This window comes from Anolis sagrei, chromosome 1, assembly GCF_037176765.1.
Source record: "Anolis sagrei isolate rAnoSag1 chromosome 1, rAnoSag1.mat, whole genome shotgun sequence".
NCBI lineage: Eukaryota > Metazoa > Chordata > Lepidosauria > Squamata > Dactyloidae > Anolis > Anolis sagrei.
Window position 1 is genome coordinate 222,200,047 of NC_090021.1, and position 25,526 is coordinate 222,225,572.

The window sequence follows — 25,526 nt, forward strand, 5'->3', positions numbered from 1 at the left end:
CTTTGCCTTTAAACATGCATAACAGGTAGATATTTGACAGGTGGTGTTATCTTTCCCATAGTGATATAATGCAGAAAAAAAGCATTCATCAGTTAAATGTCTGTGAATCACACAGCCTTTAAAACACACACAACTGGGTCAGGAAAAGCGGAGGCAACCCAAAGTGAGATCTAATGAAACCTTCACAGCTGTTCAAATAACAAAGAAAGATGCATATGATTAAACACCCAGCAAACATTAGATGGCCTAGAAAATCTTTGCAGTCAATTTAGTAATATCTTAAAAGAATGTTATGGCACTTTCTGTAGCTTCTTATGCTGTTTTTAGGGTAACATGTGCACTCAGGGAAAGCTTTAGTATAAAAAGCTGGGTAAAAATGCCTACAAGTCAGCTATGACTTAGGACAAATTTCTCATTGGGTTTTCTTGGCAAGATTTATTCCAAGGTAATTTGCAATTGTCTCCTTTTAAGACTAAGAGAGTGAGTGTTTAAGCATCTTACAGTAATGGCATATATGTGTCATTTGTGTTGATGCCAGTTCAGAGTACATTCATTCTATGATTTTCTTGTCTCAAACACCTCATGCTAGAAAAGGAAAAAGAGGACACTGATAAAGATGGAAGTTTTATTTTTGTAGCTAGTACATAAAACAACTTTAATATGAGAGGGGGTTCAAGACACTTGCTATCTTTCACTCCCTACGTTATGGCAGATAGTATGCTAGAACTCCAAATAGCTCAATGGCTTTTTAAATTACTTGTCTAGAGTGATTATACAGTTTGCTCACCTCTAAGGTCTTATAGGAAAAAAGTGGGATATCAATCGATCGATCCATTAAATGAATTAATGAATGAATAGTAACCGTCAGTCCTTCCACACAGCTCCATTTCCCAGCTGTGTGTCCCCACTATTTTATAACCTTTCAGGGTCTTTCCACACAGCCCTATATCCCAGAATATCAAGGCAGAAAATCCCACAATATCTGCCTTGGACTAGGTTATCTGAGTCCACACTGCCATATATTCCAGTTCAAAGCAGATAACGTGGGATTTTATTCAGCTGTGTGGAAGGGGCCTGGGTTTCTGTGGATACAAGAAAAGACAACTGATGGGAAGACTTTGCAAGTTCTCTATTCATGGTCCCCAGTGATGGAAGAAACAGGCCAGTCTAAATCCTCTTTCTTTTGTGGTCAGCATTATATGCTGGGCAAACACACAAGGGTGTTGCCTGGGCATTAACACAGTATTCGTAGCTAATAGAAGCATCCTGATGGCACCCGGCATAGCTTTCTTCAATGTGCTATCAAAACCCTGTCAGCTGCTGAAGTAAGGAAATAGTCATCAAATCCTAAGAGAATGAAGTGTCAGCAAAGCCCCTTCCAGGCCTGGCAAATTCTTAGCCTCTCCCCTTTCCTCCAAGCAGAAGAATGTGGAAGGAGCAAGAGCCGTCAAGTTACTCCTCCAGCCCTATGAAGTGGATTGAATTGCAGCTGCACCTGCTCTGTGTTGTGGTCTCAGAGTCCTGGTGGCTTCCTGCAAAATGCACCACGTTTCTCTGCTTGTTGTCAAATAGAATCCCACAAATAGAAAGAAATGTTGGTTCCAAGGAGGGGAGTAGGAGTGAAGTCCAAAAGAGCAAAGTAGTTTGGATTACAGAGCACCCTTCACATGCCAATATGGGCATATTGTACAACTTAAGCCTCAACTCCAACTAAATTCTACATATAGAATCCATTAACCACCCCACTTTTTTCCTGGTATATCTCTAGGCTGGTATGGAAAATAGAGGAACGTTACTTACAACTGGGCTTCCCACACAATCTGATGTGGGGAATAATCTCTTTCCACTATGTAAGGAACTAGCATATTTGTGCTCATTGGATGCATTTTTTTAGTTTCCTGGAAACTTGGCAGGAATCTGTGCTCTCAGGGACTAGCACTAGTCCAGAGATTATTGCTTTGTGTAGCCTGCAATTCCAGGGGCCCTGCTGCCATTTCCAAATACTTTGCTGTTTATTGACATCAAGTTGACTTTGGATTATGTTGACACTATGAACAAGAGGATTCCAAGTCCTGCTCTGGTCCTTCAGACTCAGCGCCATGGCTTCCTTCATTGAGTCTATCCATCTGTAATGCAGTCTTCTTCTCTTCCTACTGCCCCCTACATTACCAAACATTGACTTTTCTAATTAAACATGTCACCTCATGATCTCTCTAAAATACAACAGTCTCAATTTGGGAATTCTGGCATCTAGAAATAATTCAGGATTCTTCTGTTACAAACTTATTCATTTCTCCTTTTAGCAGTTCATGGTATCTTAAGGTCTTTTCTCTAACACATTTCAAGTGAGTAGATGTGTGTCCCATCAGCTTTCCTCACTATCTAGCTTTGACAGCCATGCACAGAAATTGCAAATACTCCACAATATGTATCTTTAGAAATAGTTAACTGCCATACAGAAATGTGTCAATAGGTGTCTCTAAACCTGCATGGGATTCCATGCACATGAAGATTTTTTTTTCAGTAACTAGAGTCTTATTTTTCCCCCTCACTGTTCACCACAATGCATGACTATCATTGCACCTAACCCATTAGCACTATGGAGAAACAAACCAAAACGAAGTCTATACTGGCTCGGTCGTTGCCCAGGATAAAAAGGGCTGCAATGGATGCTGCTGATTCTGGATATCCATCGACAAGTGGGCTACAGAATCAAAGTACAAATGAACAGTCACAAAAGCGACAGGAATATACAACACCAGAAAACCACACTATTATTATTATTATTATTATTATTATTATTATTATTATTAGAAACACAAGGTAAGTCCATAGCAAACAAGATAACTGCTGGCTGTTGTATCAGATCACACGTCAGACACTTCCCAAATGTCTAGGACTGTGTGATGTATTGGCGAATAATGTGTGAAGATCCCAATAAGGTGGCCTTTTGCAGCTGGCAGATAGTAATTTTGTCAGTGCCAATTGTGTTTAAGTGCAGGCCAAGGTCTTTAGGCACTGCACCCAGTGTGCTGTTCACCACTGGGACCACTTTTACTGGCTTGTGCCAGAGTCTTTGCAGTTAGATCTTTAAATCCTCATATTGTGTCAGCTTTTCCAGTTGTTTCTCTTCAATCGTGCTGTCACCTGGGATTACAACATCAATGATCCATACTTTGTTTTTTAACACGATCGTGAGGTCAGGAGTATTGTGCTCCAGCACTCTGTCTGTCTGAATTCGGAAGTCCCAGAGTAGTTTGACGACGACGACGACGACTACTACTACTACTACTACTACTTCTTCTTCTTCTTCTTGTTCTTCTTGTTATTAGACGACAGCTTCCAAATACCCCAGATAGCATAGCTACGCTTGCTATGAGGCTTGTAGAGTTGCAGTTCAAAAAATGTAACTCTGCCTTTGAAAATGGGATGTGTGGTTTTGACAAGCAGGTCAAAATTGCTAGACCCACAGGTCGAGAACCACTGCCTAAGGTGCTGTAAGTCATATTTCAGAGGAAGGGACTTAGAAAACCACTTCTGATTATTCTTGGCATACGAAAATCTTAGGAAATTCATAAGGACACAACTTCTAAGAAAATATATACACAGAAGTATGTGTGCTTCATACTTGTAATAAAGAAAAGACAAAGTTTACTCCCGCCTTTCCAGATGAATAATGAAGAAAATCTATTATTCGAAATGCTGCAAACAAATTTAGATATGACCTATCAATTTCAGTAGTTGCCCCTTTAAAAACATTTTACCTCCATAATGACCAATTAAGTGATTTCTCTAGCTCAGTGAGACCATTTTCCAGAAGCCAAAGGGCTATTAATAAGCCCGGTATTTCCTGGAACCTCCTCTTTACAAAATCATTTTGCAGAACACGAATCTGGACATTAAGGTTTTGCTTACCCTTGTAATGGTTGCTTTGTCCTATAGTTCATCGTGTAACTTCAAAAATATTTCAAAACGGATGGATCACTGACTCAATAGGTGCAACCACAGGGCTTTTATCGTCAGTGGCCACATTGTATTCAGATATGAACTTGTTGCCAGCCTGCTTCCTTGTGGAAAAGTAATCAACAAAACCAACAGCAAAATGCATGTAAATGTATCAAATAATAATAATTGAACTCTTCCATATGGAGCAAATGTGTTGAGATATGGCATTAAGCATTGCCACCCTTACTGATGTTGTTTTTTGCTTATCTAACTGACATTTTGCTAGCCGTGTGATGTTTTGAACTGTTTGCTTTTCTAAAAATAAAAGTTTGCTTTTCTAAAAACAAATGCTCATTCTCTTCAGTAAATAATGAAGAGAATGAGCATTTGTGCAGGAGAGAGGCAAGAAATGCTGAAAAACAGCCAGAGGCAACGTGAAAAAGAGTGGGGAAAATCACCAGTTGGGGAAAATGCCATACAAAAATTTATAGAGTTTGTTCACATTATGAGTTAAAGATTTAATTTACCTTCAGAACTAAGTGACATCACACTGTACTTGAATCTGAAGATTTGGGTTTCTATCCATGAAAGCTCCTGCTAAAATAAAAACTAAAAGATGCTATTACATTTTCCAGTTTCTACAGTTATAATCAACACCTTGATATCATTTATGAGATGGCAGGATAATAATACAGTGGGATATTAGAAATCATTTATTTCTTCTACTGAAATGCCAAAATATTTCATTCTGTTTTTACTATTGCGTCATTTTGTAATAATATGCCTATTAAACGACATTTTATATTTCAAATTGTTATTTTATTATGTCAGGAGCAAATGTTTGTTTTGTTGGTTATACGCTGCAAGTTGTTTATAGTGTGAGATAATCAGCTGTCTATGAAGACGTTGCCAAGGGGATGCTCGGATGTGTTACGACAATCCTGTGGGGAGGCTTCTCTCTTGTCCCATTTCAAATGGTGGTGTAGAAATATATATAACTGTGTTTTATGCGTTGCCTAATGGTTTGTTGGCTGAAATAAAGCTTTTTCTTGTCCATGTTTATGCCTCTAATTTTCTAATAAAGAAGTCGTAAAATACAGGGTTAGTCAAAATGCATAGGCCAATAAGCCATTCAATTGAATGGCTTATTGGCCTATGCATTTTGACTAACCCTGTATTTAATTGCATATTTTCCTTTTCTTCTTCTCTCTTTGAACTGGAACATGCCTACAAAATCACTTACCATTAGGATGTTTTTGCTTAATTTTTACGTGGAATGCATTAAATCAGTGCATCTCAACCTATCGGTCCCCAGAGAGTTTAATCTATGTTGACGACCATGCCATCACCACCCAAGCAGGGAGATTTGAAATGTTTGAACAGAAGCTCTCTGAAGCTTTGGGTCAGCGTTTCTCAACCTGGGGGTCGGTACCCCTGGGGGGTTGTGAGGAGGTTTCAGAGGGGTCACCAAGGAACATCAGAAAGCATCTATTTCTGATGGTCTTAGGAACTCCTTTGGCAGAAAAAGCTCCACCTGTCCTTCTCTTTCTTTTTGGAAACAGAGAATCTTCCCACCAAAAGCCCCCCTCCCCTCAGCCAAGGGGAGGGCTGTCATGCTTGGCGCATGACAGCGTGGTACAAATGTGGGGGTGAGGGAGAGCATGTGAGGCTGGAGGGAGACTTGCATCAGCGAGTCACTTCAAGACATGGGGATTTTATGTGGGAAGTTTGGCACAATTCTATCGTTGGTGGGGTTCAGAATGCTCTTTGATCGTAGATGAACTATAAATCCCAGCAACTACAACTCCCAAATGTCAAGGTCTATTTCCCCCAAACTCCACCAGGGTTCACCTTTGGGCATATTGAGTATTCATGTCAAGTTTGGTCCAGATCCTGCATTGTTTGAGTCCACAGTGCTCTCTGGATGCACCAGAGGCACTCCAAGTGGCCAGCTAGTTTGTTTTTTTTTTCGTGTCAGGAATGACTTGAGAAACTGCAAGTCACTTCTGGCCAGCTTCTGGTCAAAGGACATTTAGTATAATGCCAAGTTTTTAACTTTGTGGGGGTTTTTTTTTTTGTATACATTATAACTGCATTCTCAGTTACCTTCTGACACGATAAATAAATAAATCTGCACACATTCCTTGAAATGTGTGGGGAAAGTCGGAATGTAAATACAATGGTATCAGGAAATAGCTAATTTGCAGGTCAAGGGAAGGAGATGAGAGGTGTGCCTACACTGTAGAATTAATGCAGTTCGATCCCACTTTAGTTGCCATGGCTCCTACGGTGCAGAGGAACCTTTCCTTCCTTCCTTCCTCTGAGCCACAACCTCCAGGGCCAGGCCATGACACGACGGGCCCCGCGTAGCTCCCCAGAGCAGGTCACAAGAGCCCAGGCCCGCCCCTTCCCAGCCCTGTTTCAAAATGGGACCTTTAACCCCGGAAAGACACCCTCTCGGCATCTCGCGCCTCCTCGTGCCCCTCGCCGCGCTTTTATGAATATTAATCACGGAATGCAGCAGTCGTTTGAATGAGCATACGTCATCACTACTTCCCCGACGCATGCGTACTACACAGGCTGACCTCATCTCTCCAGACACTCTTCGCCTTATTCTGGTCCCATCCCCGTCACCATAGAGATAGTTCCTTCTATCCTTTTCTAGACCTCTATGATTGACGTGGGGCGCAAGGCCGGCCGAGAAGACCCTAAACGGCGCATGCGTGAGGGATCCCCGAACGCTTTGGAAAGGCAGAAGCGCATGCTCCGGGGTTAGGGTCGACTTTGTTCTACTGCGCATGCCCGACACCGGCCCGCTTTCCCTCCCCTCCCCAAGGCTTCCGAGTGCGCCTGCGCAGGAGCTTTTCCATTCTTACCAAGCTGCAGCAACAGAGGGGCGGAGGAGAGCATCAGCCATGCATTGCAGCAGCAGCAGCAACAGGGGCAGGGGCTAGACACGGGTGTTGCTCCCTGCTCGTCTGAATGCCTCTTCCGGGGTGTGCTGGGGTACAAGTACATTGGCACCGTCTTCCCGGTTTAGCCCCAGAAGGTAAATTTGGCTAGGAATTTGCAAAGGGGGAGGGGGGAGAGAGGGAGGAGAGGGAGGGAGAGGGAGAAGCAGGGAGCATTGTTTGCAACGATGGAGCTGGGATCTGGTGATTCAAGGGATCTGGTGATTCAAGGGATCTGGTGATCCAAGAGATACAGTTGAGCATGAAAAGGGATCCTGTCGAGCCAAAAGGAGCTGGTGATTCAAGAGATCCAGTTGAGCAGGAAAGGGATCCTGTCGAGCCAAAAAGGATCTGGTGATCCAAGGGATCCAGCTGAGCAGGAAAGGGATCCTGTCGAGCCAAAAAGGATCTGGTGATACAAGGGATCCAGCTGAGCAGGGAAGGGATCCCGTCGAGCCAAGGATCTGGTGATCCAGTGGATCCCTTGGATCCCAGCTTTCTCTTTTGCCTCCTCTTGGATCTGAAATGCAAGCATAATGGGCGACAACTGGGGTGAAGAAAGTGATCTTGCCACTCTCTTCTTTCCCCTTGAAAATGAAAAGCAGCCTTAAGGGCAGAACAAAAGCCAATCCCACAAGGAAGGAAATTGCCTCCCTGCAAAGGCTGGGAATGGGAAATGGGTTAGGTTGGCCTGTTGAAGCCCTCTCTTTATTTCCTATTTTATTTTTTTGTGCCTGGTCTGATTTGGAAACGCAGCTTTTGTTTCCCACTCACTCCACCTTCTTTTCCCCCTATTGTGCTTAAACCTGAGATTAAGGCTTGGACTCTGCAGCCATATCCAAAGGATAAATTTCCTCTTTCAGTTGTCACCCTAGATTATTATTTTCCTCCCCTCTCAAGGGATTTTAATGGTTGTTGTTTCCTTCTGCAATTTGTGTGTGTGTGTGTGTTTCACATTGTGATGCAGGAACTTTCATGAATTATCTCTGTTTACCCTCTTTCTTTACCCTCTGTATATATATCTAGAGGTAATCTGCAGATCCACTTACAAAAGGATGCTCGTGTTATTAACCCTCTGCTTACTTGAAGGCATTGCTAATTCTGACAGTGTTAGTCTGTCTGGAAACTTCAGCCTTTTAATGATATAGTCAAATAGAGGAAAGTCCTGGGTGTAAACAAGTTTCTAGGGAATGTGAGATTAATTTTGTGTCTTCTCCTGTATTGGGTCAGTGAGAAATTGCTTTCACTACCATCAGGTCCATCTATACCAAGTGTAGGCAAACTTGTGCCCTGCAGGTGTTTTGGACTGCAACTCCCACCATTCCTAACAGCCTCAGGCCCTTTCCCTTTTCCCCTCAGCCGCTTAAGCGCCTGAGGCTGTTAGGAATGGTGGGAGTTGCAGTCCAAAACACCTGCAGGGCACAGGTTTGCCCATGTGTGATCTACACTGTAGGATTAATGCACTTTGACTATGGCTCAATGCTATAGATCCCTGGGAGCTGCAGTTTTACAAGGTCTTTAGCCTTCTCTGTCAAAGAGTGCTGCTGCCTCACCAAACTACAAATCCCATGATTCCATTGCATTGAGTGGTGGCAGTCAAAGTGGTGTCAAACTGCATTCATCGCCAAAATGCCTTTCTCAACCTGTGGGTCCCCAGATGTTTTGGCCTTCAACTCCCAGAAATCCTAACAGCTGGTAAACTGGTTGAGATTTCTGGGAGTTGTAGGCCCAAAACTCCTGGGGACCCACAGGTTGGGAACCACTGCTTTAGATCCTTTTTAATTGACAGTTTATGCAGGTCAATTTTCTATGTAAATGAGAAGGTGGGATTTCTGTTCCTGAGTTGTAACCTTCTGTGTCCTCAACTTGATATACATTGATTTCTCAATAGTGGTATGATATCTGATCTTTTGTAGTTGTCGCTACTTTGAAGTCTGTCAGCCTTTCTTTCAACTGTCTTTCAATCAAACGATCTCAGAAATGTAATCTCTGCCACTTACAGGAGTGGGTCATATTTGGAAGGGTTAGAGATGAGTGTTTTGGTCACCTTCCATATGTTTTGACACCATTAGGAAGGAGAGGTTGTATTTGCTCTTATTTTAAAAGTGGGTTTTAAAAATGGAGGGGACGATACCTTCTCTAAGGTATCATTCAAAAATAATAAATAGCGGTGAACAAGTGAAACTCCTTGTTTTGAGTCCCTTAAATAATTCCATAAATTACCATTACATTCATTAAGTGAAGGTAAAGGTTTCCCCTTGACATTAAGCCTATTTGTGTCCAACTTGAGGGGGTGTTGCTCATCTCAATTTCTAAGCCAAAAAGCCAGCGTTGTCCGTAGATGCCTCCAAGGTCATGCGGCCAGCATGACTGCATAGAGTGCCGTTACCTTCCGGCAGAAGCGGTACCTGCCGTTACCTTCCTGCAGAAGCGATACCTACTCACATTTTCATGTTTTCAAACTCCTAGGTTGGCAGAAGCTGGGTCTAACAACAGGAGCTCACCCTATTTCCTGGATTTGAACCTTTCGGTCAGCAAGTTCAGCTCAGTAGTTTAACCCGCTGCACCATCAGGGTGTGTTCATTAAGTCATATCAAATATAAGACCCTCTATGCCTGCTGTTTTTCAATGTGTTCTCTGAATTGTTAAAATTCTGGATTAACACATATCTATAATAATAATAATAAACTTTATTTATAACCCGCCACCACCTCCCCAAAGGGGACTCAATAGAGTCTGCTGGCTTAGTGGTCCATCCATTGTATATTGTAGTTTGAATGCAAAGAGGGGCAGATTATTTCTCTTTTATTAAGCACTCTTCCAGGAAGTCCTACTATAAGTTTGAACCACTGAAAGGATACTATTTCCTGTATTACTGAGAGATTAAATTAAATCTTCCTTCAATTCAAATTAGGCATAATTTCTCCTTGGCCTTTTCCTAAACTACTTTAAATATTAATTCCAATTTGTTCACATAGGTCCCTTGGATCAATTTTTATTGACCTATGACTGCTAGAGATCTTTTTTTAAAAGACTAGATATAAGGCATGCTCATCATTTATCAGTGCAGATGGCTAGTCCTGCCCCAGTGTGGATGTTTTACAAAATAGCAGATGGGGTGTGTGGGTGTTTCTGTAGATGTAGACTTAACTGTATATAGCATAGTTCCCTTGAAATCAAGACTTGTTAGTATTACATCCGCTCCATTGATCCAATTGGGTCTACTATTAAGTACAATTGAGTCTGGCCCAGCTCATAATTCCTACTCTGTGAGCCTGGTTTGCTTTGACGAAATAAAACTACCTGGTCAATGTGAATGAATAGTAAGTATGCTACTGTCTCTGAAATGGATCTTGGAGAACTATCCTGCAACATTGGTCTGGGTCTGTAGATTTATTCCATTTCTTTCTAAGGGCATTTCCAGACAGACCTTATATCCCAGGATCTGATCCCAAGTTTTCTATTTAAGATGGATTATATGAGTCGGCACTGCCATATATATATATTTTTTGTGTAAGTCAGAAGTGACTTGAGAAAAATAATCTGGGATAAACAGAAAACCTGGGATCAGATCCTGGAATATAAGGCCTGTCAAGAAGGGCCCCAAGATGCTTTCCAAAGAGATAATTAAAAGCATAGATTCCATTCCACTCCCAACCCCTAAAGAGAGATGCATCTACACCAGTGGTTCCCAACCTTTGTGGCTCCAGGTGTTTTGGACTCCCAGAAATCCCAGCCATCTTACCAGCTGTTAGGATTTGTGGGAGTTAGTCCAAAACACCTTGAGACCCAAAGATTGGGAACCATTGATCAACACTATACCACTTTGACGCCACTTTAATTTCAGGGTTCAATGCTATGGAATCGTAGGAGGTGTAGTTTGTTGATGATCCAGCACTATTTCTCAGAGAAGATTAAAGACCTGGTAAAACTACAGCTCTCGTGATTCCATAGTATTGAACCATGGCAGTTAAAGTGGTGTCAAACCGCATTAAATTTACAGTGTAGATGCACCTGTGGAAGAAGTAAGAGAATGCCCCAATAGTGAAATGGTTCCTGCTCCATATTACTGAGTGATCCCCACTGGCATGGTTTTAGGCATAACAAGCAGATTTTAGAGTAGGAGAGCCTCCACCTCCCAGTTCTGCTGACAGTACTATTTCTTTTAAAAGAATGGCATGGCCAAGTGCAACTTCTATATACTAAGGAACAAACTCCATTGTTGTAAAGGAATTGTGCTTCACAAGAAATAAGGCCTTCAGTTTGGAAGGACCAGTTCAACAAAGTTGTGATGATGATGATGATGTTTATTTATATACCCTGCTTTTTCTCTCCAAAAGGAAACTCAAAGCTGCTCTTACAATTACTCATAATAATGTTGTAATAATAAGTAACTTATATAAATTGCTTATAATCATTTCCCAGGTAAACAGTTGGTGAGGCTGCTTAATCTCTTGCTTCATTTATTATTGTTGATATTATGTTTGTGAGCCCAGAGGTCATACATATTTTAAAGGAAAGGGAAGTAGTTCTGGTGGAGTCTGTCCTAGGGATTCCTAAATGGTGGGAAGAAGTAATACATATTTTAAAGGGCAAAGATATTAATAGTTTAAATACAGAAAGTAAAGTTGGTAGACTGTGGGTACATCTGCATCAGTGCCCATTTCACATCGCTTTAACTGCCATGACTTAATGCTGTGGAATCATGGGATTCATAGTCTTACAAGACTGGGTTTTCTCTGCCAAATAGTGTGGGTGCCTCAACACATTGCAACTTTCATGATTCCATAGTATTGATTCATGACAGTCAACGTGGTGTAAAACTTCAATAATTCCATGGTGTAGATGTACCCCATGCATCTTATTTAGGGTGTAATCTCCTTGGAGATACTTTTTCTTTGTAAATTGCTGTAAGAAAAGGTAAAGGTTTGCCCCTGACATTAAGTCTAATTGTGCCTGACTCTGGGGGTTGGTGCTCATCTCCATTTCTAAGCCAAAGAGCCAGTGCTGTCCGTTGACACTTCCAAGGTCATGTGGCTGGCATGACTATGTGGAGCGTCGTTACCTCTCCGCCAGAGTGGAACCTATTGATCTACTCACATTTGCATGCTTTCAAACTGTTAGGTTGGCAGAAACTGAGGCTAACAGCGGGAGCTCACCCTGCTCCCTGGATTTGAACTGCTAACCTTTTGGTCAGCACGTTCAGCAGCTCAGCACTTTAACCTGTTGTGTCACCAGAGGCTGTGTACATCTAAATTAATAACAATAAAAGCCTACAACTTGGTAAAGCTAACTATTTTTTTAACATCAGATTGCAGATAATATTGGGTCTTCTAGTGAATGCTATTTAGTATCAAGCTATGTGTTTAATGCATAATGTGTAGTTCTGCATGATATTTGCCGTTATCCAAAAATAAGTGGATAGAATCTGGATTGGAACTGGGGTGTATTATGCTCCTCATTGTGTATTGTGGGGGACAGTTAGAGCATTGTTACCCAAAATAAAAGTTTTGTCCCCCACCCAGTGAATTTCTCCTGCATGCCCCGTATTTCTAGGATTATACGTGGAAAGAGAAGTTTATCATTTCAATTCAATAAAATTTAGGCATCCAAAGTAAGAGGGTGGCAGTTTTCAAGGGAATTTGGACACAGAAAATATAAAGAGTTTTAGGTCGGAAATATTTTCAACTTGTCACGCTCTGCAGTGCTAAAGGAAAATTTCATTTGCAGAATTCTCATTCATAAGGGCAGTGCCCCCATTTTCTCCTTTCTAGTTACACTAGAGTCTCGCTTATCTAACATAAATGGGCCGGCAGAACGTTGGATAAGCGAAAATGTTGGATAATAAGGAGGGATTAGGAAAAGCCTAGTAAACATCACATTGTGTTATGATTTTACAAATTAAGCACCAAAAATCATGTTTTACAACAAATCAACAGAAAAAGCAGTTCAGTACACAGTAATGTTATGTACTAATTACTGTATTTACGAATTCAACACCAAAACATCGCAATGTATTGAAATAGCTGTGGATCCGGGTGAGAAGCAGACTGTGTTGGATAATCCATAACGTTGGATAAGCGAGACTCTACTGTATTCTGAAAATCACTCCGTCCCTATGTAGCAGTTTCAAAGTGGAAATAGAGAAACAAAGCAGTTTCCATCAATGTTCACACACAGTTAAAACTATGAAAAGTTCAGCTGTTGTGATCTAAAGGGTCAGAAGTTTTCGGATTTGCAGACATGGTTTTTTTTTTGGGGTGCTCATTTGAGTGATGATTCTGTTACCCAATGTCGCCTTCATGCTTCAGCATTTCAGATGGCCTGTGTCTTTCCAAATGCAAGGAGACAGGAACATGTTGGTACGAGACGAGGTTAAAATAAGTTTGAGCCTTGAGTCTATGACACAGACATATCCCCCGAGGGACAGTAGCAGAGGGTGTTCCTAAATGAGTAGGATTGCTTGTCTCAACCTTTTGCAGAGTTTTTAACATCTGAGCTGAGCTCTGACATGTCTGTGTCAACAAAGGATGCCTGGATCCTGTCGTCTTGATTTACATTAGAATCTGGCACAGGGGTAGATATCACGCAATTGTCCAAATATTGTGGAACTACAACTCACAGCAGACATAAGCAGCATATTTCCTAATGGGGAATATTGGGAGTTAACCATCCATTATCTTTATTTTTAACCTGTTGTGTGAGTGTTTGTATGAGAGAGGATGAACCCGCTCAGTGAACAAGGAAAAGGATTCCTGGATTATTCCTAATTTGATGCCTTTCTTTCCTTAGTACTAGAACTCTTCATGAATCTGTATCTATCTGTAAGGATAACTTTCAGAAAAAAGCCCTCTGAGATACTTGGTTATGAAGAGATAGTTGGTATGCAACTGTAGGCAGAGCAAGATAGCCTTGGTTCCCTCAATGTTCTTTTTTTAATGTATGGAGGTCCCACATATTAGCTGAGGACAGATTTTGGGGTTGAATTTATGGATTATGATGTGATTTATGGATAATTTGAGGATCTTTCTGTGGGGAGGGTGCCACAATTTCCCTGCCCAGGCATTTAAAAAGATCAGAAGCAGTACTGTGTTGGAGACAGTAGAGAGAGTTGGTACGACTTTTAGGTTCTCACAGGATGAACTAAGCTCAATGCCTTTCTCCACTCAGCTCCACTAATGGGATGGTTCCTTTTTTTAAAAATAAGAATTAAGGGGCAAAATTCACATTGACCCTTGAATAAGTCAATCCAGTTTTTTGGGGTTGATTTTTAAACAGAATTTCTATACTTATAGATGAGTATATAACTATGGAATTGAATAATACCTATAGTCAGGTCCTGGCCAGGATCTAGAGACACCTTTATGGCTTGGATTCATATTAACTGAAGGTCCACACCAAACCATAACACTTGCTGGATTCGTAAGCTCTTGGGGAAGAGTTTTCTCTTGGTCTCACCTTCATTGTGTGCACATCTGATAAGGACATGAGAAAAGGGCCTTCTTAATAGTTGCTCCCAGATTGTGGAAATCATTTCAATAGAAGAATATATGGTCTTCCTTCTGCCAGCAACTAAAGATCTCTCTTTAGTTTGACCGACTATTAACTTTTAAGTGGTTGATGCAGACCTATTTTTTCATGCAGTGCCTTTTCAGGCTGTCCAATGTGACGAAGTGGCCTTTCCACCCAATGTGCCATAAATCTGTGCCACTGGCTGCAGTTGTCCTTCCTTTTCTGGAATCTAACCAGGACCTACCAACTGGTGGGTTGTGGATCAGCACCCAGCCATGGACTACCACTTTCAGTAATACTGTTTTATTAAATGTCTACACTGTATTTTGTGCAGCAGGTTAAACCGCTGAGCTGCTCAACTTGCTGTTGAAAGGTCGGTGGTTCAAATCCACAGGATGGGGTGAGCTCCCGTTTATAGTCCATCTTCTGCCAACCTAGCAGTTTGAAAACATGCAAATGTGAGTAGATAAATAGGTACCGCTCTGGTGGGAAGGTAACGGCGCTCTATGCAGTCATGCTGGCCACATGACCTAGAAGATGTCAACGGACAACGCTGACTCTTCGGCTTAGATGAGCACCACCCCTAGAGTCGGACTCGACTAATGTCAAGGGAACACCTTTACCTTTATATTTTGAGTCACTGTTACATTTTAAGCATATTTCAGACTGTTGTTTTTAATAGAATTGTGCATGACCTTGTTTTTAAAACAAAATTTATAATCATTGGATTGTCTTTCTTAAAAATGTTATGAATAATAATAATATAATATACTTTATTTATAACCCACCCTATCTCGCCAAGGGGACTGCCCTAGTCCTCATGTTGGAAGCAGGGTACACATACCCAGTAAAAGTTCTCCTCTTGGGCAGGACGCAGTCATAGCGTAAAATTGTATATAATGGGAACATGGGGGAGAGCCTTTTCAGTGGCTGCTCCCAGACTGTGGAACTCCCATCCAAGAGAGACCAGGATGGTCCCATATCCGCTGGTCTTCTGCAAGCAGGTCAAGACCTTCTTATGTCAACAGGCATTTGGGGAAGGGGCAGGCTTTGGGGAAGTTGGGTGCAATTGGGGGGAATATGAGTTTCAGAGGCCATTTTAGTGTATTTACTGTATTTCAATTCTGTTTTTATTTAATTGTTTTTTGTATTGCACCTTTCAAACTTGTCTAGTATGAAGTGTTAGCTGTCTTGAGTTCCCATGGGAAGGAAGGCAGGGTATAAATAAAGATGATAAAGATGATCATTTGAGCATCCACAGATTTTGATATCCATGGGGTGGGGGTGTGGTGGTGGTCCTGGAACCCAACCACAGTGGGTACCAAGGGCCCACAATGGGTACTAAGAGCCTTCCATATTAGTGGGTTTAACTTTTGCGGATTTGATTATTCATGGATTTAATTAAAATTTGTGACATTTCACATTCATTGGAAGTTTTGTGCCCCTAAATGCAGTGAATGTGGAGGGCCGATTATATTCAGTTTGCAAGAATGTGACTTGTATATTTGACACTAATCTTCATGAGAGGGGAAGACATCTTCTTCACATTGAGGTATATTCTCTTTTATTAGTAACCTGTAAGTATTCATAAGCAGGATTTAATCTTGACGGTGCTTAGAATCTCAGGGCTTTGTTAGCATGTTATTTCAGGTATGTTTTCCTTCTTTTCTGTCCCCTGTCTCTGTGATGGACAGTGATGGGTTAGTGACACTAATAAATGCAGATTGAGTATTTTTTTTTTATCTGAAATGCTTGGGGCCAGAGATGTTTTGGATTTTGAATTTTTTCAGAGTTAGGAATACCTATTTTTGCATGTGTGTACAGAATGAGATATCTTGGAGATGGGACCCAAGTCTAAACATAAAATTCATATATGCTTCATATATACCTTCAAACCAGTGGTTCTCAACCTGTGGGTCCCCATGTGTGTTGGCCTACAACTCCCAGAAATCCCAGCCAGTTTACCAGCTGCTAGGATTTCTGGGAGTTGAGGGCCAAAACATCTGGGGACCAACAGGTTGAGAACCATTTCTTTAAACGCATAGCATTAAGGTAAAGCTATATACCATTTTTAATAACTTTATGGATGAAACAAAATTTGTGTGCATTAATTATCAAAGAGCAAAAGTGTCGCTGTCTCAGTCATCCATGTGGACAATTTTGGATTTTGGAATGTTTGGATTTTTAATCTGGAATATTCAGCCTGTATTAGGCAAACTGTTTTATAGATAGCTGGACCATTCATTTATCTCTCCATACATTGTATATTCTACCTGGTAGTAGTTCTCAAGGTTAGTAATCTTTCACGCCACTTACAAATTGGTGAAGAGAGCCAACAAGATGTAGTGGTTTGAGCACAGGACTATGACTCTGGAGACCAGGGTTTGAATCCCTACTCAGCCATGAAAACCCACTGGTTAATCTGGTCTCACTCTCTCGCCTTAGAAGAGGTCAAAGGCAAACACCTTTCTAACAAAATCTTTCCAAGAAAACCCTGTGATAGGATCACCATTAATTCCGAAGCAACTTGAAGGCACACAACAAGAAGTGATTGATGGTAGAGAAGCTCTTCGTGTAATATACTTCCTCTCACTGTGCAATCACTTTATATGCTCAAATGTGATGAGCATATTCCAACTCTCAATGAAAGTTAGATATGGATCTGAATTGTGATAATATTATTTGTATCTAAAGCCCCTTGACATTTCAAAAGAGACTTCGTCCTACATCTTCGTTTTCATGAAGGATTTTGAAAGAGATAACCTTGTGGTTTGGTGTGGGCAAGCAACTATCACTTTATGGTTCTGTGTAGCTTTTGTAGCTTTTGTTCATGATTCGTTTTTGTAAGTTTGGAAGATAATGTTTTGTCTGTTTGAAATATAATTTTGTGGTAGATCACATAAATTGCCATGTTTAGGTGTTGTTGTTATTGCTGTTGTACTATAGTCACAGTGTCAGTGGAATTACAAATGAAGCTGGCAAGACAGTATCCTAGGAGACATGGTTGTGCTTTCCAGAATACAAGATGTCTCTGGAAGGGGAAAGGGCATTTAACGTACACAGCCTCTGGTGACAAAATACCTTGAGGCAGGCTTTCTTTGGATCGTTCTTGAATGATTCAGGTTATTGTTATTACTATTTTGTAAAATGTACACTGTCTCTTTTCTGACAGGTCAAGGCAGCAAACGGTCATAAAACACAAACACAAGTTTTGCTGCTGCCCTGGTGGTTTAGGTCAAGACCAGATTAAGGTGGCTGGCTCGTGCGTTGAAGCAGCTTCAAAAACAGGAACTGTTTGTATGTACATTGGAGGAGAAGTGTTGTACAACAGATTAGTCATAGAGATGCTGCCTTTCTCAAGGCCAGAGCTAGTCACTTATAGGCCCAAAGGAGCTCTGGGTGTCCCACTGCCTTGTTCCTTGATTGCTGTATCCTATTTGGACAGTTCCTCCACCTCAATCACTCCAAAAGCCACCCAAATGCATACAAACATAGGAAAATATCCCAATTCCATCTCCATTTGTAGTACTACAAAATGTAATTGTTTTTCTGCACCAAATCCCAAGCCACCCACTTTGCCATGAAGAAATTAAAGGCTTCTCCTGTGCTTTGCAGATTAACCTGGGGCCAAGCCCCATGGCTCTTCATGAATTCCATCAAATTCATGTAACTTGGTGAATATTCATGTGTTTCTTTCCATAGGAGGGAATTAGTGAAAAATTGAGGCAGGATAGGCACCTCTTCAAATGTTAAATGAAAGCAGGTGGTAAGAAATTCCTGGCCAGGGTTTTATTTCTGAATAAATGTGATGATGATGATGATGATGATAATAATAATACTTTTATTTCTTACCTGCCTCTCTTTATGGGTTGAGGCGTGTTCCAGTACAGCTAAAAACACATAATTATATAAAATACGCATATTAAAATGTATTTCTACAAAATACATGTATTAAAGTACACAAAACAATGATTAAAATATAGTGGACACAAGGCACGAGCTTAAAATTCATGATTAAATTACGGTTGGGCTATCCCGTAATTCCTGCGAAGCAATACTCTCCTTTCCCCAGTGCAACCCAGGGAAGGGAGTACCTTCAGCTCATACGGTCTGATTGCCACTTCTTCTCTCTGTCATTGAGATCAGAAGGTAGTAACAATGAAGGAAGGCAGTGTATAAATCCAAGTGGTTCGCTCCTCATTCATCGTTTAGTCTGGGTAGCATCCTGCTGTACATAAAGATATTTCAACACGTCTAGCCTTTTCCAATTGAATGCTTTCCCAACGTCTTCCATTTTTGCACTGCTTTTCAACAGCGAATAAGGTCGCACAACAGAGCTGTCAAAATTGAGTAGTTATGTTGGCGATTGTGAGAAAAAATGTGCAAGGTTGCTATAAATGAGGGCTTTGTGAAGATTAAATACACATAATTGTGCAAAAGGAGGGCTTTTGAGCTGTGTAGTATCTCTCTTCAGCTCAGAATATTAAATGGATAAAATGGGAGAAAGAATATGCATTTCCTTGTTGTATATGCATTTGCCTTCAGTTCACTTGTCTGTTTATGTTGGCATCATGAATTTTATAATGGTTTCTTAGGTAAATACTCAGATGTGAGTTTGCCAGTCCCTTCCTCTGAAATACAGCTTTCAGTACCTGGTGGTCTCCCATCCAAGTCCTAATCCGGGCTGCTTAGCTTCCAAGATCAGATGAAATCTAGTGCCTTCAGGGTATCGAAGCCCTTATATCTTACTTCTAAATAGCACTGTGTAGAGCCTTTGTTTGTTTCTTGGATATTTATCACATAACATTTGCAGACCTTATTTTAGAATTAAATACACTTAAGCTCCATGAGCTCATTTTTGCATATTATCACGATGCTTATTTGTTTATGGTGGAATGTGAGGTCCTCATTTCCAAGATAATTGCTTGGAAAATTCATTATTTGTAATAGCTAGGCCCTGTGACTGTCCAAAAGAAGTAAAGATCCATTGAGTTCACTTAGACCAGTGGTTCCCAACTTTTTTTTTTTTAGCCAGGGACCACTTTGACCAGGGACCACTCTCCAACATTAGTTCCGAAAGGGCTATGAATTGGATTTTTGGTCAACTTTAGATTCAGTTTGGTTATTTAGGGTGCTGATTTAGAAAATTGCATTGGATAGACCACATCAGCTCTAGTTTCTGATACAGAACATATGCCATTCAGTAGTTGTCATCTGTTCACCCACACTATAAGAGGGTTTTGCAAGACCAGTCACTCTTGTTGCAATGGTGAGACCGCAGACCATATTTTAGTTCTTGTGGACCGCTGGTCCGCACACCACAGGTTGAGAACCACTGAGTTAGATTTACACCATGGCTAAAATCTTATATTAAATTTTGAGGAGGGATAGGCGTAGGATTGAATGCCTGACTATAGTATTAGTTTAAATATATCTGCATACATTCTAGGAATTTAATTTTTTTAAGAAAAAGGATTTAGCACAAAGTGTAAGTTCTCTGCACATCCAATCAGTCTCACTCAGAGATGGGGAAAAAATTCATGTAATCAGTTTTTTGGGGACTACAGAAGATTTTCTCAACACTAGCAACTGGAACTTATAGTCAAACATACTGCTTCTTAAACTGTTGGTCCTGACCCCAAAATTCAGCGTAACAAAAAGAATCTATAAACAGTAAAAGGTATCTTAATGCCACCAGGGATTTACATGAATCTGTTAGCAAGAGCATGAATCTGCAGAGTTGACTCTGCAGAAAGTGATTCAGATATATTCCACACAAAGGGGATATCGGCCTGTTTAGCATACCTTGCAAATTCTGATTTATTATCAGTAAATGCTTGATTTTTATATTTATTTTATATTATATGGGGGTCATGGAAAAATTTCTCAGACAGACAAGGGTTGCAAATGGGATTTTTTTTTAAAAGCCCTGGTCTAACAATTCTCTAAAGGGCTGCATGATTCAGCACTTGAATCTAAATAGATTTTGAACACAGAGTAAATGTTTGATGTTAAAGGGCTTGAACCTTGAAAAAAGTGGACCAAAAATAGTGACATAAACTATTCCACTGTACCTTTCCAAAATATGAGAATGCATTATCAGAATTAGAAAAATGAAGAGGAAGCCAGAACAGTAGTATGCATGCTGTTATGGTTTATACTAAATTGTATTTATGTAGAAGTAATGATCAATGCTCTGTGTGGTTATCTGGGTCAATGTTACTCAAAGTGGTGATCTCTGGACTTGTGCCATTGAGCACAAAGGCAAGTGGCAGTCATTGGCAGATTGGGGGGAAATGCCAGTCCCTCATGTCAGCCCGAGAAGCACTGATCTAGATGGACAGAACAGTCACCTGCTCAAAGGAAGCTATTTCAGTCCTTTTATGCCTGACCATGCCACGTCTGTCCATGCGTTTAATAGTGAAGAATGGCAGCCTGGAGCATTTTTGTCCCTTCCCCCTTATTCGCTCTTCCGTTCAGGTTCTTGCGTTTCTTCTTTTGCTCTGGTATTTAAGGGCTGGCATGGTTGCCTAGTGCTCTTATGTTGTTGGGGGTATTGTCTGTCTAGCAGGCTAATAATGTGAACAGCCTGCAAAGTCATCTTTTTAAACCTCTTAAATGAGCTGTTTACAAAGGAGCGATTGCCCAGTAGAGCGGATTACAGCAGAAAGTTGCTAATTCTCTTGCCTCTTTATGGAAGGCAAAAAAGAAGCCTACGTTTGAAGACCTTAAACATTTGACAATTTTAAGATAACCTTTAAGGGAGCTGCTCAACAATCTGAGTACGCTTCACCCTTGCATCCCTTTTGTTTTCAGAATTACAAGTCATCCTGTTTTTTATGACACCAAAAGGAATTATTTGTTTATGCTCATGATAGATGTTTAATAGGGAAAATCTTGAGCCATTTCAGCATTACAAAGGCAGCTTTGATATAGTAAGCTCTCAGTTAACTGGAACTCAAGCAACCAGAACTTTCAAGCAACTGGCAAAAAAAATAATACTTAAAAATTAAAAAAGTAAAATTGTTTTTTATAATACAATAAAACTGTTTTATATTAAGTTCAGTTTGGTTTTATTGATCTTAACTTGCTTTTAATTGCTGTATTTCAATATTAATATCAAGTCAATACAGAGTTTACAGTATAATATAGTATAGTGTGGAGTATAATATTAGTTAGACCAGTTTTTAATAGTAACTCTCAATCAACCACAAACAACATTTTTCCTGTGTCTACCAATCCTTGTGGATGCCAGGTAACTGGGCGTCTACTGTAGATCCTACTGGATATTCAGAAAAATATGTGGTGTACAGCTTTGAAAATAACTTCCAATATATTGTTTGTAAACAGATCTTCATTACAAATACCAGCTATTATGCTAATTATATTTCCATTTACATTGCTTGGTTGCCATTTGGTGCATTATTTTGAATGAGCAGAGCTTGAAAACTTGTTTTGTAGTTCAGACCAGAAGAATCTGGGAATTGTTTACCAGTCTAAACAGACAGACAATGAATTCTGAGAACATCTAATCTCACATTTTCAGGATGCAAAACCCCATATCTTTCCTCAACCTCTCATTTGCCTTATGGTGCTGCGGAGAAAGTATTAAGGGATCAGTTGGTACATATTCCAGATCAATACAGATATAAGCCATCTATTGAAATAAACCAAGACTTTTCAAATTTTTGTTTTAATCCCATAGTTGACGTACTCAATCAAGCCAAGCCATGATTTAAGCCATGTGTGGTGGGCTGGTGTGCTTTTCTTGGCCAGTTGCAGCACCTCTATCCGAGCAAGAGACACACACCTCTTTTTAAAATATTGCAGGGAAGAAAAGTTTTCTGTTCTTGATAAGGGAAAAATCTCAGAAGAGAGGCTAAGTCCAGTGTAGGTGGTTTTTCAGGAGGTCAGGTGGTGGCCCTATTTACCTTCTCTTTCTTCTTCATCCTGACATAACAGTTGAGTTCATCTCTGTTGCTTTTGTTCATACCAAGGCCCCTTTGTGTGTCTGTGTCTCTATTGCTTCCATTATCTTTTTTTTTGTCTGAGTGCAAATCAGGATTAAATAGACACTACAGTTTAGAAGGAGATAACATGGCTAAAATACCATTTTCCAAACCTTTCTTTTCTGTATGCCTTATTCTTTAATTTCAGTTTGGCGATTCCAAATAGCTTAGACTTATTGAATCAGTTTTTTTTATAGTGAGTTAACATTTCCTGTAATTAGCTCTTGCTGGGAACCACAGTGGCATTGGGCAATGTTAATTTTTTTATAATTCTATTAATTTCCTCAATATTGGAACTCAATTATAGACTGTACATATTAAAATACATAGAAACACACCAGCAAAAATCTATGGAAATTGCTAGTACAATTACATAGTAACTTTTAATATTCATTAAAATAATAATAAAAATCAACAAGTTTCTCTTCTTGTATTTGGAGACAAAGATGTTTTGCTCTGTTGCCTCACAGGTTGGATTTACACTAATCATTTTGTTTTATGGAATGGTAGGTGGTACAGGAATTCTGTATAACCCTTTGACACCCCGCACATAGTGGAGGTGGATGAGATCGGGTTACTTAACAGGAAAGGAAATTTACTCTGTGGGTCCTCAAAACTTCTGCATTATTTAGTACTGTGGGAAATTAGGGAGTATGCCTCCTCGGTGTATTTATCTTCTGAGCCCATGTCCTTGACATCTCTTGCCCTGGAAAAGCAACAAGGATTCCTCTAAGTTGTATTTCCAAATATTTGGATGGTACCTCATTGGAAGGTGGCACTAAGCAGACAATTTATGGTTTTCCTTACGCATTGCATAAGCAGGAACTAATATGGGATAACATGCATTTGTTGTGATATGCTAGGAAAAGCTCAGAGATGGAAGGCACCAGTTATCTCAACATTAGAAAAATAGCTGACAAAGATTTGTGAACTTGCTGAGATGCTTAAACAGACTATGCAGACTAAGAAGAAATCTTTGATTATCTTCAAGAAAGATTGGGACTTGCATGTCATCTTTTGACAATAACATTGGGGCAGTTGGAGGATTTATGCTTTAGATCAGGGTTTCTTAAACTTTCCACTTGTGCAATCTCTTTCCACCTGAGAATGTTTTATGTGACCCCAGGTATATCGATATATAAAACAAGTATATAAACTCATCATCTTGTTTTATGAAATGGTAGGTGGTACAGGCTGATCTCCTTTTTTATGAAGTACATAAAAAGCATCTTCTGCAGAGTCCACCGTAATCACTGCACAACAGTGTAAATGTGTAAATGTCTAAAACAGCCACTAGCTGATGAGAAAACTTTTACTGCTGCTAAATCTTTTGTGACCCCAACATTGAGCTAAGGTGGCTCCATTTAGGATTGGGACCCACAGTTTAAGAAGCATTGCATTAGATGAGTCTTACCAAAACTAGAATTGTGGTTATATAATACTATCTAAAAGGAGTAAAATAATAAGGGATCAAAATCAACAGACAGTGAATTTGAGGTTTAGAGTTGTCTCTGTGTGTTCATTGGTTAGAACAATTTGTATGCAGGTGTGTGTATGCAGGTGTGCAGGTGTGTATGAGGTGAGTCAGAGAAGGATTCCTGTTGTAAATGGACTGAGGTCAGGACAGCAAAAGAGGGGGCAGAATTACACCTTCACCTTTGGTCTTTCCCTACTTGCACTAAGGAATAAGTCTCTGAACAAGGCTCATAGCTCGCACTTATCTCATTTTTTTTAACTGCCGCTCCAAAACCAACCCTGCTAGCATGACCACTGGGGCCCCATCCAAACAGCTGAATAAAATTCCACATTTTCTGCATTGAACTGGAATATATGGCAGTGTAGATTCATATAAACCAGTCGAAAGCAGGTATTGTGGGATTTTCTGTAGTTCAAAAAACAACTTTCTAGTTGCTTTGCAAACACATTCACTAAAAACTCGTGTGCCAGCTGCGACCATACCTCACAAAGTCTGACTTGGCCACAGTGGTCCACGCCTTAGTTAAGTCTAGATTGGACTATTGCAATGCACTGTACGTGGGGCTTCCCTTGAAGACGGCCCGGAAACTTCAATTGGTCCAACGCTTGGCCACCAGACTCCTAATTGGGACGAATGACAGGGAGCGGTCAACCCCCCTGTTCAAGGAACTCCACTGGCTGCCGTTCATCTTCTGGTCCCAATTCCAGGTGCAGGTCATCACTCATAAAGCCCTAAATGGTTTGGGACCCACCTACCTTTGTGACTGCCTCTCCTACCACAAACCTGCACGATCTCTTCGATCTTCTGGAGAGGCCCTCCTTTCGCCCCTTCCTCTATCACAGGCTCGACTTGTGGGCACGAGGGAGAGGTCCTTCTCCACGGTGGCCCTCCACTTTTAGAACTTGCTACCTGGGGAGATCAGGCAAGCCCCTACCCTAGCAGCTTTCAATAAAGAGCTAAAAACTTGGTTATTCCGATGTGCCTTTGGACAGTGACCACTCAACCCATTTGTTTGTTCCCACCTACAATTGCCCTCATGATAAAGTAGCTCCCCCCCTCCCCCCGCTATCCTTTATAAAGGCTAAACCCCACTGCTCCTCCTCTTGGGCTCCTCTCTCACAAATACACTTTTATTCCTATCCCACCCAGGGTTTTAACCTTTTTTTTACCTTTTAACATTTTATCTCATACATCTGGCCTGCCATTTGTGTTTGATTTTACTATGCTATTTTATACTGTTTATTTTATTTGTTATTTTATATATTTTGTTATGACGTATTTTTGCTGTTTTGTGTCTAATTATGTTGTATTATTTTTGGGCTTGGCCTCATGTTAGCCGCCCCGAGTCCCCTTTGGGGAGATGGTGGCGGATTATAAATAAAGATGATGATGATTAATATTATTATTATGTAAGAGAAAAAATGCTCCGGCTGCCAAAGGTTGTGCAGAAAGGTTGTGGGCAGGTAAAGATACACACTGAATTCAGCAGCAAAATAGTTCTGTTGGAAGTTTGCAGAGTCATCCCTTTGCTTTATTTGGAAAGACATAGATCTGTCTCAGCAAGCTTACATCCAGAAAATGAAGCATATTGAAGAAGCCTTCCTTAGAACTGCTGACTTAACAAGAAGCCTA

The 25,526-nt window shown here is 40.5% G+C and overlaps 1 protein-coding gene across 12 annotated transcripts in view; it reads left to right on the top strand.

Moving 5' to 3' along the window:
• The first annotated feature begins 6,785 nt into the window (after positions 1-6,785).
• The window catches only part of CLASP1 (cytoplasmic linker associated protein 1), a 209,660-nt gene continuing 190,919 nt past the window's right edge, over positions 6,786-25,526 (top strand). For 4 of the 12 annotated variants that reach the window (XM_060774414.2, XM_060774364.2, XM_060774397.2 and 1 more), the window contains exon 1: positions 6,788-6,994. The gene's annotated coding sequence lies outside the window, so the exon portion shown is untranslated. Of the gene's footprint in view, positions 6,995-25,526 lie in introns of all 12 variants that reach the window. The other 8 variants (XM_060774469.2, XM_060774495.2, XM_060774503.2 and 5 more) reach the window with 5 other exon arrangements.